Below are 13530 nucleotides of genomic sequence, written 5' to 3'. Positions count from 1 at the left end.
TTTGTGCATCTTATATAGTAGGGCATTTTTTTATTCAAAGACATCACGCGAGTTTGATTGACTACATAAGTTAGGACAATACTAGCTAAGAAAAAACACAGTCGTCGTGTTCTTGATAAAAAAGAAAGATTACAAGGTCCATTTGCTTAGAGCGCAAATTTATTTGTGTCTCTTCTCGAGTGCTGCACCAGAACCGCAGTAGCTTTAGGTTTAAAAGTTTTAGGGTGTTTCGAACATCCACCACCTCTTCGGCACACTACAACTCTTCAATAAGCTGAAATGCTCGTTTATTCACCTGCAACATATAAGTTGATCTTGAAATGCTCATTTCATAAGTTTTCGGCCTCCGACAATATTGGGCCTTCGCCTCCCCTCGCATGCCCTCCTGCACAAAGTTTGCTGCGTGCTGTTCAAGCACGAAGGTCAATTCCCTCGATGCTGCTGCCGCGCTTCCTCACTCTGGCATTTCACCAGCGAGTCGCCGCGGTCATCAAATGAAATGTGTTCCGGTTTCTTTGAATACGCGGGACCCCATACTGTTTAATTTAGTTAGTGTGGCAATGTTTACAAGTTTGTACGGCCGATGAAACTACTATCCTTACTTTGTATAGCTGTCCACTAATTTGCAATCGCACGGGATGCTTGGCATTTTGGGCGAAGCTGCGGCTTTTTGCTACTACCAGTGTGTAATTGTAAATTGCGAAAATGTAGAAATGAAATGAGTTAGGCAGGAACCCGGGTTAAACTAATGGGCATTCAAACATGACAAACACGGAAATACAAGTATGAAATTGTAGAATACCGTAAAGGAAGCTAAATTTTCTTTTCAGATTGTTTGAGAATGTATGACTTTAAAAGCCTACGGCATTATCAGCTTCTTTGCAGATAATGTGAAGTTGCATTAGATGTGAAAATTGCGTCACTGATATGTGTTTGGACATAAACTCTCCTTATTTTTTTAATATGTGAACTCAACTGCATTTGGTAGGTAAAACCCCATAATTTAGTAAATGTATTAACCTATTTATTATATAAATGAAATTGGCTGCGATGTTCGATGACGAACATATAGAATATTTTATCACAGACTCCGCCACAATAGCGACAAGTGCAGACACTAACCTGTTACTTTTCATCATCGCCTGGTATGCTTGAAGCTACCATGTGTCCTGCACTGCATCCGGCAGCGGCCATTCCTAGTCCAACTGATACCACCAGCGGTGCAAAGGGACCAGCAAGCACAGCTGCTGGAGCTAATACTGCGGCCGCTATGCTCGTCCCGAGCTGGGCAGCCCTTCTGTCCTTGTCACTAATGGTTCCCATCTTGCTGGCGCCGACTCGCACTGCGTCGCTCCTCTTTAAGGTAACCTCTCTTTCGAAACATACAAAAGGAATCAAAATAGACTGTTACGCCATGCAAACGTCGGAAGGCACTTATGGGCCCTTGCGTACTACAAGTCAGCCTATAGCTGAAAGAAAAACTCTTGGTTATCTAAAATATTTGTGCAAAGGCAGGTGCACAATGGCGCTTGTTCTTTTGACGTGGATACTTTCACCGAGACAATATTGTCATTCGAGATTGCTGGCTAGTGGTTAGCGATCCTGCGCTACCGCGGTTTGAGGTCGTACACTAAGTCACGGCTTACGCTATCGCTATGTTTACATTGGAAAGGATAACGCCCACCGAACAAACTTTCGGGGCCCGAAGTCATTTATGTTGAATGAAAGTAGCTATACAGTGGTGGTTATCAGGCGCCGCGAGAAATCCGTCAAGCAAATACACGCCACACAAACTCCAGCTTCTCGTGTGTCCGTGTATGTAGCAACGCTAAATTATGCGCAGCGTCCTCTTTTTCTGGTGTTTGGGGCAGCCATCGACAGACATGTACTAGTAACGAGCAATAGATGAGTATCAGCGGTATATCGCGCTTCTCAACTAAATCGATAAGCGAACAGCGCAGGAGGTGCGGTGAAGACAAGTCTTTGAAACACCCCAACAGGCGCCGCAAGTACAATGAGAAGGCTGCAGCTGGTGCAGAGTGTAGCGGTGCGGCTGGCACTCTCGCTACGTAGCCATAAATATTCTGGTCTATACTATTGGTTACCAATTTACCCAAAGTGAAACTAGCTGCAGTCGGCCTTTATCACGAAACTTCGGCTCCGGAGATGCAATATATATACAAGGCGATGAAGCAATTATTTTCCACCGAAACTTTCCTGGCCTCTTCCCAGGGGCTTGGACGTTCGTTGTCGCTTTGTTGTGATGACAAATATACGGGCACTACAGGCGGATTTTCTCTTTCAGCGCGACGTTCCGTACACATTTATTTGTTCACCCACATCGTATACTCAAGCTATATGCAATACTATTCAACCTCCAAAGTTGCTCAATCCAAGTCTGTTGTTCATTGAATTATTCGTAAGACTTTTTTTAGAGTAGCAGCACGCGCAAAAACATGAATTCCCCTCACAACACACGTCCGTTATCTTCACCCAGTAATTTTATCATATACCTTCTCAGATTGTTACAGCTTGGAAAGCAATTTCAGTTCTCACAGTCTGAAGGTGATGTCATTCAACTAGCGCCGCCCTCTAAAGGCTGCGCAGTGGCTTCCTGTGCTGTGAGTGCCGTGTTAAAGATTTTGACAAATATTCTGCCAAACCGGCGAACAGTCGCACGGCGTGTAATTGCAGCGCTATTCGAGAATTCCAGCGTAGCGCTAACCATTACTATTGCTGCGAGGGCTTCCATCTTCGGGCAAAGCATGCATTTTTTCTCATCTAGCTGAAAATTTCGCATCATAAAGAATACGAATTATATGTCCTTAAATGCTTGGTAACCCGGTTACCTCAGTGCCGGAATCCGGTGTTCTACCCAGTATGCTATGGATCGATGCACGTCCATACAGTGTTGATGCTCGAAAAAGCACATTTGCCAGCGTCAATCGCGTAATTATAAAGGCGAATGCTTCGAGAAGTTTGGAGCGTTTGTCGCTTTGCATGGAAAAATTTGCTGCTAAAAGTGAAAAATACGGAGCAAAACTACAAAAACAAAACAATGTTGTGGACAAGCCTATGCAATCGCGCCGTAATTCATACATAGTCCGATATGCTCAAACTCAGGAGGTGTTGGCTGAAACCAGATTTTACGCTGCCAGCTGAAAATACTGGATGCTGCTGCGAGGCCCTGCTTAGTGAAGCTTTCATTGAGGCCTCCGAATGACTAGGCGCTGTGGTCCGAGTTGGCACGTGAGTGTGTCTCAACAGGTTCTAACCTTTGAAATATGTCTCCTGTTTGACGTAGTAGTTCTGCGGAAACCCGCAAGGTGGAGAGAAGTAATTAATAAAGGGAAAATGAGACATCCACCCGTTCGTAGCAATTGCTACAAAGGAAACCCATACGGGTTCCTCGAAAGAAAAGCCTCATAGTTGAAGAAAAATTCGTCCTGGTCCGGGACCACCGCCTTTCCGGGGCAGCCGCTCTACCATCTGAGCTAACCAGGCGGCTAGCAGATGGCAGAGCGAAGTCGAATTTGTCGACAACACGAAGCAAAGGCAAGAGTTTGACGTAGTAGTTCTGCGGAAACCCGCAAGGTGGAGAGAAGTAATTAATAAAGGGAAAATGAGACATCCACCCGTTCGTAGCAATTGCTACAAAGGAAACCCATACGGGTTCGTCGAAAGAAAAGCCTCATAGTTGAAGAAAAATTCGTCCTGGTCCGGGACTCGAACCCGGGACCACCGCCTTTCCGGGGCAGCCGCTCTACCATCTGAGCTAACCAGGCGGCTAGCAGATGGCAGAGCGAAGTCGAATTTGTCGACAACACGAAGCAAAGGCAAGAGTTTGACGTAGTAGTTCTGCGGAAACCCGCAAGGTGGAGAGAAGTAATTAATAAAGGGATAATAATAATAATACTACGTCAAACTCTTGCCTTTGCTTCGTGTTGTCGACAAATTCGACTTCGCTCTGCCATCTGCTAGCCGCCTGGTTAGCTCAGATGGTAGAGCGGCTGCCCCGGAAAGGCGGTGGTCCCGGGTTCGAGTCCCGGACCAGGACGAATTTTTCTTCAACTATGAGGCTTTTCTTTCGAGGAACCCGTATGGGTTTCCTTTGTAGCAATTGCTACGAACGGGTGGATGTCTCATTTTCCCTTTATTAATTACTTCTCTCCACCTTGCGGGTTTCCGCAGAACTACTACGTCAAACTCTTGCCTTTGCTTCGTGTTGTCGACAAATTCGACTTCGCTCTGCCATCTGCTAGCCGCCTGGTTAGCTCAGATGGTAGAGCGGCTGCCCCGGAAAGGCGGTGGTCCCGGGTTCGAGTCCCGGACCAGGACGAATTTTTCTTCAACTATGAGGCTTTTCTTTCGAGGAACCCGTATGGGTTTCCTTTGTAGCAATTGCTACGAACGGGTGGATGTCTCATTTTCCCTTTATTAATTACTTCTCTCCACCTTGCGGGTTTCCGCAGAACTACTACGTCAAACTCTTGCCTTTGCTTCGTGTTGTCGACAAATTCGACTTCGCTCTGCCATCTGCTAGCCGCCTGGTTAGCTCAGATGGTAGAGCGGCTGCCCCGGAAAGGCGGTGGTCCCGGGTTCGAGTCCCGGACCAGGACGAATTTTTCTTCAACTATGAGGCTTTTCTTTCGAGGAACCCGTATGGGTTTCCTTTGTAGCAATTGCTACGAACGGGTGGATGTCTCATTTTCCCTTTATTAATATGTCTCCTGTAGTAGCTTTGACGGGGCGGCCGGACGAAGGACCTACGGCATGAGGCCTAAACTAGGCCGGGGCGCGCAGCGACGCAAAGAAGAGCCGGGCTGCTCAAGTCGGTCACCAGACGAAGACACAGAAAAACGTAGTAAACGTAGGCGCCTTCCATAGGCGCCTGCGGCCGACTTTGGCTTTCAGGGCACCTAGCGGAATCGGCGAAACTCACCAGCCTCATTGATGGTCGCGCACGCCGCCGAATCTCGGAGGCCCCAATTTCAGTTTTGTTTCTTTTACTTTGGTGACCCATACCTTCGCTTAAATCGAGCGATTTCTCCCATGCGCTTGTGCCGTTGTTTATATGTGTTGACGACGAGCGCGCAAAGGTGTTTCACTCATGTCAGTTTCATTTAAATTCATATTTGCTGTTTCAAGCTGTAACAATCATGCCAACTATTGAGGATGCAGAACTTTATCACTTATGACACTGTACGTCTAGTAACTCACGATGAAAGGTGTATCGTAAATGAGTGTGCCGTGTTCCCTAAATATAAATCAACTTGCTGCACAGTGAAAACGAAAATAGACAATTTATTGCTGCAAGAATGTAAGAGGCAGATACATGAAACCAAGAAGAAACAGCACAATGCAAGTAATACGGGTGTCACATGGCGCACTTTAAAGCGAGATCAAGCCCAACCAGATTTGAATTTCTCGGTCGCGATTGGTTCCTTTGTGCAAGCTGCGCGATGGAGCCAATAGAAGTCGAGAATTTCAATCCGGATCGGACTTGATCGCGATTGAAAGGCGTCGTGTGACACCGGTATAATGGAGAATAGTCGAAAATTAAGGTGCGATGGCAGTAACTTTGAACAAGCAAAGTACATAGAATACGTGTTGCAATTATCCAGATAATGAAAAAAAACTGCACATACACGACAGCAAATAATTTGCTCAAAATGGGATTGTTTTAGAAGGAAAAAAAAATATGACGTTTTTTTCTTTTACTTCTGCGAAGGAGGGTGAACTAGGGCAGCAAAAGTGTGTCAGTGGAAGCGTGCCAAAATAAAATGGCTGCAAAAATAATTGAGGACGCGCCAAAATCCTGATCTCCAATGTGTAAGCCAGTGTGTCCTTCATTAAAGAGCTGAAATTAAGCACTTTGTGTTGGGGGTCTTCACCTGCTGTCTTCGAAGCCGTGCAATCGTCTTCTGATACTTGGAATTTTGCCCTTGAGTATGCACGATATCTTTTGGCTGTACTGCGTATATTGAGGAAATGGTGGAGACTCCAGCAATACGTAGAATAACATACAGAAGGTAAGCAATACTGAAGGCTTCAAAGCTATTGTATGTAGGCGCTACGTTCCTTCGTAGAAGCAACACTGGAGCCTGCAAAGGTTTAAAATGTAGATGCTGCGTACCTTCGTATAATGTGTATTTTTTGGATAAGGAAGCATTTTTATAAATTCTAAGAGACAAGGAACGTTCTGCCGTAACGACTCCATACACAAAACGTGAAAACGTGTATCTTCAGCCCAATGCAGAACAGCTAACAACGCCCGAGCGCATATAGTCGGCTACAGAGTTTGAGAGAGACCGCATTATCGCAATACTGCAAATATTGCACGTGTACCGCCTTAGAAATAGCTACATTCTTTTTGCAAAAGTAGAGCACTATACTTTTTCAGCAGTCGCTGCGCGTAAAATAAAGCTCTGTGCCCCGAACGGCATGTGTTCATAGGCCGCATTTCTTAACAAACCATTTTCGAACTTCGTCTTTGTAGCGAACGTGCCTCGCAGCTCGAACGCTGCCGCATCGCCGTTATCGCTAGCATAAAAAAACATGAAATGAAAGTCGGCGTAGCAAATGGGCAGCAGCTGTTTATGGCTGCAAGGCCGCCGTCACTCGTTCATGCGGCTAACAGAGACATAACGAAATGCGAAGAGAATGAGACGTTAACAATGCGCAGAAGAACTTGCTGTTTCCTTACCATGAAACGACAACGAAGCAGACGCTGGCAGAAGATCCCAACAACCATGCTCAGGTGCATTGTACAGAAAGAGCCTGACAAGGCTTCGCACGTGTTGGGTCGTGCCGCCTGTCAAGCTGCTAGCCGCAGCCACAGCCGCATTTTTCTTGATGTACTCTGCCACCTAGCGGAATCATCGAAGCTCCAGAGCTCGGCCGCGAAACGGCTCGAGTGTCCGATCTTGTGGTTTACTATGTTACTCTATGGCGAAGAATCTCTTTATTCCAGCGAAAGGGAACGCAGCTGGCAATTTACAGCTGTTAGCGCCGAGTGGCGCCTTTACGTAAACGATCCGAAAACGAAACTGGAAGGTGACAAGGATATCACATCACCTTTCCCTTGAGAGAAAAATGCGCCACTCGCTCTCGCAACAAAGCAAGTCATGAGTGAAAGAAGAACACGTGTTAGCACTGTAACACGCGTGTTTGGTGACGACATCCTTATACAATAGAAAATTCAGGTACATGTACCTATCGCACATTTTTTTGTTCTAAGCGGACATCTTTGACTATCCCATTTTAAAAGAAATACACAACATGAAGACTGAAAATAAACATGATTACACTACAGTTCTGAGAAGCTTTAGTACCCGTCTTGGGAATATGACGAGATGCACACACGGATCACACATGACAAAGTTCACAGAGTACAAAAAGTAGACAGTGCGAACATCTCTGTGACCCCTGGGACAGCACTGATGTGTGGCTCATTCGCCCTGAGCATGACTCGACACAGCTCTGTGGCTGTCGTGGCTTTGACATTGTCCGTATAAAGCACTTTACACTCCCAAGAAGTTGGGATAGTCCCATCCATGAGGATGCTAAAGACCTAAATAAAGTTGAAAACATTTTGGCATGAAACATAAATTTGTATGACGGTTGCTACCGTAGAGATGATGTGCGTACTGCACGTTTATGCTACAAGAAACATAAAGTATCCCCTATACCAGTAGTAACTGGAACAAACGGTTGCAAACCGTCATCAAGGGTTGGGTAGTCACTGGAATGACTCCGTTCAGTTAAGGTTTCAAGAAAATCCTGTCGTGCAGGGCATTTCACAAGTTTAAAAGCATTCCAACGTTTGTCATTTAAGAAAAATTAAATTATGGGGTTTTACGTGCCAAACCTCCTTCTGATTACGTGGCACGCCGTACTGGAGGACTCCGGAAATTTCGACCACCTGGGGATCTTTAACGTGCTCCTAAATCTAAGTACACGGGTGTTTTCGCATTTCGCCTCCATCGAAATGCGCTGCCATGACCGGGATTCGCTCCGGCGACCTCGTGCTCAGCAGCCTAACACTATAGCCACTGAGCAACCACGGCGGGTACGTTTGTCATTTTCAAGCTTGAAAGTATTGCGACCTAACCGACGGTAAATCTTAAATGGACCCGAGTATTTAGGACCGGACTTTATCGTGTTACGTACTTGTACAAGATCTTCTGGACGAAAGTGAGGGCATTCTGTTGCGCGACGACGGTCCACGTACGTCTTAACAGTTTTGGCGTAAGTACCGAATTCGCATGCAACTACTTCCTTAATAGTCTCGAAGCTGTACTCTGTATCCTGATCCAAGATAAAAGGTTGCCCTTGCTATAGCAGTTTCCTAAGCGGTTCCAGCTATTCAGCGTACTGCACGAAAAGTTTAGAGTAGTTTCGCGTCAGACCAGGAAATAAATGCAGCGACTTTTTGTCAGTTGGCTGCAGTGCATCAACAATTGACTTCACTTTTCTTGCAAGAGGCGAAATGCCATTTGCACTGAACCTATGTCCAAGAAAAGTGAGTTCTGGGACTCTTCATACACACTTTGCATTTAACTCCGTGCCAGCAGCTGGGGTTCTGGAAAGCGAAGTTTGTAGATTTTTATCGTGCTCAGCTTGTGTGCGACCCCAAATCAAAACATCACTTAGGCAGCACAAGGTACCTGGAGAGTCTTTTAAAAGAGATGACATTATCTGCTGAACAGCGGAAGGCGCAGATGCCAATCCGCAACACACTCGCTTAAAGCGAAAGAGATCGTCGTGAATAATGAATGTAGTGAGCTCACGGCTTCTGTTGGACAATACAACCTGATAAGCGGACTATGTCCAACTTACTGAACACAGTAGCACCAGCGAGTCGATGCAACAGTTCGACAGCCCTCGGTAGTGGAAAGGTGTCTATGACGATAGCCTTGTTGGGTTCTCAAAGATCAACGCAAATTCGAATGGAATTCTCTTTCTTCCGAACCATGACAAGCGGAGAAATCCACTAGGACGCTGAGCCTCGTTCGATGATATCAGCTGATCCAGTTACTGCAGTACGGCGGAGACTTGCTCACGGAGATCCAGAGGTAGAGGGCGCAGTTTCGCTGAAACTGGTTGTACTCAAGCTCGGAGACGAACGTTGAGGATGAAGCCCTTTACAAGTCCCAAGTGTCCTGAGAACAGATGGGCGAACTCTGTTGGAGCTCTGTGTGAAAGAGACGGAAGCTGAACCCTTGGGTTAGCTGGAACTCCTGACACTTGTTGACATGTGAGCGAAGACCCTTGAAAGTTAATGCCCAAATCTTAAATTGTGAGCATAGACAGGATTGTAGTGCCTAATGCTGTATCCGCGGTAGCGGAAACAAGCTGCGTTCGAGCAGGGGCTATCGATGCGTTCGGTTCCTCGAACGGCAAACTGAAACGTAATGTCCCACTTTTCCAAACGCACGGTAGGTAACCTGCGTGGCTGGACAGCCTGGATCAGATTCGATGTGGTGAGGTGAACCACATCGGTAGCAATGGACTGCGATGTCTCGACTGGCTTCGCGGAGTTCGGGTCGGACGCCATGTTTGCCGGCCTCCCAAGGTTGTGACTTTCCGCCATGCCGTCGAGCGCCATTTTGAAGCAGCCACGTCGATGGAGAAGGGTGGCGGGAACCACCATCTTGCGCGCCCGGACTAGGAAGGTCGTGGCTGTCGACGCCATCTTGGCGTTGCATCGAGACGCCCTGAACGGACGAGCTGTTGAAGACTAAGTGCTCTGTGAACTTCCTGTACACTTCCTCCCATTTCCTCGTCTTTCTTGAACGTGAGGGACGATCCTTCGTAGACTAACCTTTCTCGTATTGTTTGTATACTCGGATCATCTGAAGCATAGAGTAAATGCCTGTTCTATACAGCATCCATATTTTATAAACTATACTTCACCAGCACAAATACAAGACGGGTATTTATTATTCATATGAAAAAAATAAAATTGTATTCTGTGGATTTGCGTAACATAACCATGCGATGCGATGACGAGGCACGCCGGTTTTCTTTCCAGGCGCAGTGCACACCATGGCCAGGACGCGTCGGCGGCTGAAACGCGCTACGTGTCCCGGGGTGCTGCAGGCGTCGCGTATTTGGCGATTATTAGCAGTGCGCTAGTACCCTGTTGCTATGCACCGAAAAATGGAGCCGCTGGCTGTCGGGACAAATGCGTAGGAGAGAACACCGGCAAACGAGGCCCTGAAGGCAAAGGAACATTCAGCATTTCAAATTTCTAACGTCAGCTTTTTTATATTTGGCTGTCATCAACCAGGGGTCTAAGCACGCGCTAAACCAACACGGTATATCACACCACAAGTGGAGCCAGCGTCATTTCGCGCCACGCGCTACCATAAGCCACGAGGCATCGGGCTTCTTTGGACCACGCCCAAGTAGCTTGTAAATATCCGTCACTAAGCCGGACCGACTAGACATCTACTCTATTCACTTCATTCGCAACGCAGCACGAAATTTCCTTGAAGTCATGCGAAGGCAGCGGCTAGCTCACCGTCCAACAGCAGCCGTGGAAAAGTCTTAACCCTAACGACCACCCTGCAGCCGTTGTTCACCATGAAGCCATCGCATCTTCAACGCCAACCAACGCAATGACGAATGATCAAGCTTGATCACAAGTTGAATAGAAACAACGGACATTTCTATATTTCTAAAATTACTCGTTCCTTAAAAAATTAAGTCTAGTAAGCTCGATATCTAATCCCCAACGCTCGCCACTCAGTTTTTCGCATAATAATTGTTACAACTTATTTTACTGCTGTGCAGAAAATTGAGCACTTTCACCGGTCCTTTAAACGTGTTTGGCAGCTTCTAATGGATGGACACAACAACTTCTATCCGATCGCTAACAGTACTGTCCTCTATTATAAGTATAGAAATAAAGAGGCGTTATCGGCAATCGTAGTACAGGGCAGTGGCAGTGAACAATGCACGATTTGGAAAAAGAAAACGTAACGTGCACGCTCTGCATTCAAGTCGGATGTACTGAAATAAGGTCAATGAAAAAAAAAACGGAACTCACCGGTAGAATACTGATGCGTTGTCCTATATACCGTGCATCTGCCCCGACTGCCACTATTAAAATACTTGGGGCGGCCTAGAGCAGTACCTTTTATACGCCTCGGAGGCCACCTATAGAGGCGCCACTGACAGCCACATAGAGGGCGCTTCCAACAGTTCGCGCGTTAGCAGTAGCAGACGACAGCCCTTAGCAGCAAGGAAGGCTGAAGTTCGCGGCTGCGATTTCTCGGAGACGAACGCCGTGGATCAAGACCTTTACAAGTCCCAATTGTCTTGAGAACAGATGCGGGAACTCTGTTGGAGCGTTGTGTGGAGGATACGGAACCTGAACGCTTGGGTCAGCTGGAACTCCTGACACTTGACATGTAAGCGAGGACCCTTGAATGTCAATGCCCAAATCTTGAATTGTAAGTAGAGACGGGACTTCAGGTAGTGGCTGATTCTGTATCCGTGGTAGCGGAAACAAGCTGCGTTCGACCAGGGGCTATCGATGCGTTCGGTTCTTCGAACGGCAAACTGAACCGTAATGTCCCACTTTTCCGGACGCTTGGCAGGTAACGTGCTTGGCCGGAAGCCTGGATCAGATTCGATGCGGTGAGGTGAACCACATCGGTAGCAATGGGCTGCGATGTCTCGATTGGCTTCGCGAGTTCGGGTCGGGCGCCGTGTTGGCCGGCCTCCCAAGGTCGTGACTTTCCGCCATGCCTACGAGCGCCATTTTGAAGCCGCCACGTCGAGAGAGAAGGGTGGTGGGAACCGCCATCTTGCGCGCCCGGACGAGGAAGATCATGGCTGTCGACGCCATCTTGGCGTTGCATCGAGACGCCCTGAACAGACGAGATGTTGACGACTGTAAGTTCTTTGTGAACTTCCTGTACGCTTCGTCCGATTTCCTCGGCTTTCTTGAGCGTGAGGGACGATCCTTCGTAAACTAACCTTTCTCGTATTGTTTGAATACTCTGATCACAGAGCACCTTCTTCAGCATAGAGTAAATGCCTGTTCAATACAGCATCCATATTTTAGAGACTATACTTCACCAGCGCAAATACAAAGACGGGTATTTCACATTCATATAAAACAATTAAACCTGTATTCTGTGGATTTACGTAACATATCCACCCGATACGATGATGAGGCACGCCAGTTTTCTTTCTAGGTACTTACGCAGTGCACACAAAGGCCGCGATGCGTCTGCGGCAGAAGCGCGCTACGTGTCCCGGGGTGCCGCAGGCGTCCCGTATTGGGCGGTTGTTAGCAGTGCGCTACTACCTAGTTGCTGTGCACCGAAAGATGGAGCCGCTGGCTGTCGGGAGAAATGCGTAGGAGAGAACACCGGAAAACGAGGCCCTGAAGGCGAAGGAAAATTCCGCATTTTAAATTTCTAGTGTCCCCTTTTTTTATATTTGCCTGTAATCAACCAGAGGTCTAACGAGGCTCTACGCCACCACGGTATATCACACCACAAGTGCAGCCAGCGCCATTTCGCGCCGCATGCGAGGATTAGGCATGAAGGACCAGGCTTCTTTGGACCACACCCAAGTAGCTTGTAAATATCCGTCACTAAGCCCGACCGACACGACATCTACTCTATTCCCTTCATTCGTAATGCAGCGGAAAACTTCTCTGCAGCAATGCGAAGGCAGCGGCTAGCTCACCGTCCAACAGCATCCGTGGAAAATCCCTAACGACCACCCTGCAGCCGTTATTCACCATGAAGCCATCGCATCTTCGACGCCCACCAACGCATTCGCGAATGATCAAGCATGATCACAAGTTGAATAGAAACAACGGACATTTCTATATTTCTAAAATTACTCGTTCATTAAAAAATTAAGTCTACTAAGCTCGATATCAAATCCCGAACGCTTGCCACTCAGTTTTTCGCATAATAAATATTACCACTTATTTTACTGCTATGTAGAAAATTCAGCACTTTCACCGGTCCTTTAACAGTGTTTGGCAGCTTCTAATGAATGGACACAACTTCTGTCAGATCGCTAACGGTACTGTCCTCTATTCTAAGTATAGAAATAAAGGTGCGTTATTGGCAATCATAGTACAGAGCATTGTCATTGAGTATTGCGAAATTTGGGAAAAAACAAGGGAATGCAGAGCGTGCACGTTACAAAGGGTGGTGGTTGTACTGAAATAAGGTCAATGAAAAAAAAGCCACTAACCTGTAAAATCCTGATGTGCTCCCGCATCAACCGTGCGTCCGCCCCGACTGCCACTGTTAAAATATTTGGCGCGGCCGGGAGCAGAGCCGCACATTATGTGTATAACTCACAGCGTGATTTATACCCTTTACAGACGAAGCAGGGTGAAAACCTCGCAGCTCAAGCGAACCAAGAAGCGTTATGCATGTAGCAATAAGCAACACTTAAACATGTGCTAAGCCATGCATAAAGTAGATATAAAAACATGCACTGTGCGACAGCTGGTGGGAGATTTTACCGCGCCATATGAAACCAACA

At 46.9% G+C, this 13530-nt stretch overlaps 1 protein-coding gene across 2 annotated transcripts in view; it reads right to left on the bottom strand.

Annotated features, from left to right (window-relative positions):
- LOC142564724 (atlastin-2-like) overlaps positions 1-13384 on the bottom strand; it is a 96582-nt gene extending 83198 nt beyond the window's left edge. The window contains exon 1 of one of the 2 annotated variants that reach the window (XM_075675861.1): positions 13234-13384. The gene's annotated coding sequence lies outside the window, so the exon portion shown is untranslated. Of the gene's footprint in view, positions 1-11056; positions 11133-13233 lie in introns of those variants that run through there. The other variant, XM_075675860.1, reaches the window with a different exon arrangement.
- Positions 13385-13530: the final 146 nt, after the last annotated feature.

The sequence above is a fragment of the Dermacentor variabilis genome, chromosome 11 (genome assembly GCF_050947875.1).
Source record: "Dermacentor variabilis isolate Ectoservices chromosome 11, ASM5094787v1, whole genome shotgun sequence".
Taxonomy (NCBI): domain Eukaryota; kingdom Metazoa; phylum Arthropoda; class Arachnida; order Ixodida; family Ixodidae; genus Dermacentor; species Dermacentor variabilis.
The sequence above is the reverse complement of the archived record's forward strand: the minus strand, read 5'-3'. Positions and strand labels throughout refer to the sequence as shown.